The following is a 3,956-nucleotide window of genomic DNA, read 5'->3' on the forward strand; positions in this document are numbered from 1 at the left end:
TAATTATCATAATCACTACCCAACAGATTATATATATATGATTATAGCAATAAAGGGTAAAAAGAAAAACATACCTTACTTTTATTTTCTTCCAGGAAATACTTTAAGGGCTTGTTCGATAGTTATTTTAAGAATTGATTTTTTGACCGTTAAAAGAAAAGTCAGGGTCACATGTGAGAGAAGAAGTCAAAAATCATGGTTGAAATAGTGAAATAATGGTCAAAAAATCAATTTTTTGGGGTGAAAAATCACTCCCAAACAGGGCGTAAAAAAATAAAAAATCATTTTTTATTTAATTAAGAACTTATTGACCAAATTGATAGTATATGAAAATTGTTTTCTTTAAAATTTAAAATTTTATTTGTATGATTATAACAATAAAGGGGAAAAATGAAAAACATCCATATGTAAAGTGCTTGATTCTCAAATACTTTCATTTTTATTTTTTATTTTTATGAACACTCAAATACTTTTATGTAATTGAGTTTTACGTTTATTATCTACAAATATTTGAGGTCCAACTATATTTTTCATAATTTAATTTTCATTTTATTATCAAATAAAGAAATATAAATAATACATAAATAAAAATACAATAAGATTGATTGAATGTCATAAAATTATATAATTCATTAATTTCCTTCTGAACATTTTAATTGACACAAATATAATAATATATATTAATATGCTATAACAAGTATTTTGAAATAAAGGCGAGACATATGTACTTTTTCTAAATGCTAAGGACCAAAGTGCGAATTTTCCTAGTTAAAATTCAGGACATGTTGGTCTTTTTCATGAGAAAAAGAAAAAAGATTGCACACAGAAACACTCTATAGGGACGTTAATGTCAAGAAAAAAATAGTAGGGACACATTTTCACATTAAAGGCAAAGGTTATGGACCATTTACGCTAAAATTGTCCAATTTTAGGGTTAGGGTTTACAGACTTTCTTAATTATTTTATTCTAGAACCGCGTAGCCGTCCTATTTATAGAGAGGATAGAACAGTGATGTTTATGCTGCTATATTTTTGCTATGTAGGCACTAGCAGATCTCAATTTTTCTCTAGAATCTGTGGAAGATTTTTTTCCCCAGAAAATGGTAGTGGAGCATAAATTTTTTTGAAAGCATAGGATGCAGCATATCAAGTAGATGATATGATTGAATCCCATGTTTCGAATCAGATTCAAACAAAATTGGAAATTTTCTTCAAGCGATTGATTTATGCTCTTCAAAATCTGATTTCTGCTAGCAGGATTCGTCTTTTAGGTATGAATATAAGCAGAAACTGATTCGATTACAGAGACGATGAGGACAGGTGTTGGTTAAAAGGTTTTGCTAAGGGATTCTTTGCCTGGTTTTTCAAGCCTTTTATGAGAAAAATATAGTGGTGTTTGATGATGAGTTGATTCAAGTAATGGGTTGGGTTTTTGGCTGCAATCGGAACTCCAAATCATCCTAGTTTTTGGGATGGAAAGCATGGTAAGACTAATCTTGCTGTAAATCGGATCAAATTACAACCATGAGATGCTGAAACAGCAAATTAATGCCTTCCGAAGCCGGAATGGGATTCAGTAAATTAGAATTCCTTCATATTGAATGGGCAGATCTAGTGCATAGAGTCAGATAAACATCCATTTTCTGAGCCTTCAGTGCCTGATTCTTAGCTGCTGCTTCACAACGGTAAAGATCTTTTGGGGTACTTGCTACCAGTTGGGTGCTCATTAAAAAGATAACCTCAAATGTGGCTGCCCTTCTTTCTTGGGAAGATGTGATGAAAATTCTGCTGAAATGGTACGACTGTGGAATGGCTTCTGCAGTTACGCTTTGCCTTCAAAGGTAAAAGCTCCTTCTGCCTAAAAACTACCACTTTCTTGATCTTAAATAAAATTAAGATAAAATGATCAGGGTAAATCTTGAATTCCCAATGCTGTTGAACTTCAAATATTTTATAGTTTTTGGTGCAGTTTTTGCTTTATTTCCTCTATAGTTTCTTGTCCTATAATATGCTAGTGGATCTGTGGATGCACATGAGAACCAGTTATTTTTCCAATTTTTTTCCCCCGATGAATAATAATCATTTTATGTTGAGGATTGGTCAAGTATTAAATCTAACCATGCTTATGACCTTGTATTAGAGAACCTCGTTTTGGTAACAAATTTTCAACCTAATTAAAGTGGCTGCCAAAAAATTTCATAAGCATCCACAACAAAACAAAACCCGTAATCATGTTGTAAACGTCCGAGGGAGATCATTTCTGAACTTAACCGACTTATTTCAGTCTTGTTACCCTTTTTTTTCTTTCTTTCTCCTTTTTTTTCTTTTTTTATTTGTATTAGGTGACTAAAGTCAAGCTTGAGTTTATGATATGTTCTATTGGTTGCATCCCGTATAGTGGATTTATTTTGTTTTTATTGTTGTACCACAGTGGATCGAGAGAAAGTTTAGATGATTTGAAAATTAAGTATAACTAAAATAATATTTATAACAATATGGATTTAATAAAAAATGTCGGTTATTGATTATGATCTATGCCTTTGTGTGAATTGCATGCTGAAGCAATCCATTACTCTGTGTTTTTCTTTGTTCTTGTAGGATGATAATTTGGAAGATTTTGCAGGCCAAACTCAATCTCAAATTTTCTCCTTATACTATCTTGGCTGCAGACAGACCATTGTTTTCCACACTGTCCATCACTGCTGCAAATGAATTCTTCAATAGTCTCTGGCTGTTTTTCATCAGGAAGAGCTATAGGGCTAGAAGAGTTTCTTTCACTTGATAATCCTAAGATATAATCCAAGAACGAGTACTGCAGTGAAGAACTACACAAGGATCATTATGAAGATTTCTAGCAAGAATAGTCTTACCAATGCCTCCCATCCCAATAACTGGGATGATTTGGAGTTTCAATTGTTGCCAATGAGCCAACCATGATTTGGATCAAGTCATCATCAAATCCCACCATAGATATCCTTTCCTCAATATTTAAGTCTTGATGAACCCAAAGCAAGTAATTCGTTAGTAGTAGATCCTTTAACCCACACCTGTCCTGTGACCCAATCAATTTCGTATTTCACTTTCTTTCTCCAAGTCTTCACATTTGTGCCCTAAAACATGATTCCTGGTTGCCCGAATTAGCTTTTGGACTGCCGGCATAAATTAATCGCTTGAAGGAAATTCCGATTCCAAATGAATTTGACTTGAATTATGGTATTCAATTATATCTTCTGCTTGAGATGCTGCATCTTTGATCTGGCTTTCCAAACATTTTCATGTTTCTCTGCAATTTTCAATAAAATAATTTTCTCCAAATTTTAGCAAAAAATGGTTTTTCTATTTAAGCATCTAATATGTTGATTCTTGCAAAGAATTCAATGCTCTGACCAACTCGGGTTTGATCGAAGTTTATAAGCACTTTTAAGTGCCCTCAGTGTGAGCTGGTTTCGAAGTTGACTCGGAAAGGGCTATTTTCATTAGAAGATGCCCAAGCAGAAAAATGGGGCTTTGATGTATTTGTGAAAGCGATGGATTGTAAATGTAACTTGGGAATCTCTTATTGCTCTCAACTTTTGTAAAGAATTTAAGTACTCGATGTCTACATATTGCTATTGCTAGTAACATAATATTGTTCAGTTCACATGAAATATTTGACATGCGAAATTTTGTGCTAATAAAGATATATTAAAAAAAAAAAACGATTTTATTATTCTAATCTATGTCTATAACAGTGCCTTTGACGTGTGAGTGGTGGCGAAAATTGAACTGTTTAAGATATTGTGAATTCGCACCGACACTTGACTGCACGCGGTGGCCTTTTTTTCTAAGTTACATGGACAGATGTTTGTTCGGACATTGGCGTTTTCTTAGCTTGTTTACAAATGATTTTTCCAGTTGTCCGGTTGGTTAATTACTTAACACTAGAAAAGGATTTTATGTTCTTTGTTGTGTTCAAT

The 3,956-nt window shown here is 32.8% G+C and overlaps 1 long non-coding RNA gene across 1 annotated transcript; it reads left to right on the forward strand.

The window, feature by feature from the left end:
* Positions 1 to 994: 994 nt before the first annotated feature.
* LOC111365918 lies at positions 995 to 3,640 on the forward strand. The gene is made up of 2 exons (XR_002697522.1): positions 995 to 1,841; positions 2,599 to 3,640. It is a non-coding gene; the product is annotated as an uncharacterized LOC111365918 (long non-coding RNA).
* The last annotated feature ends 316 nt before the right edge of the window (positions 3,641 to 3,956 follow it).

The sequence above is a fragment of the Olea europaea genome, chromosome 2 (assembly GCF_002742605.1).
Source record: "Olea europaea var. sylvestris chromosome 2, O_europaea_v1, whole genome shotgun sequence".
Taxonomy (NCBI): Eukaryota; Viridiplantae; Streptophyta; class Magnoliopsida; order Lamiales; family Oleaceae; genus Olea; species Olea europaea.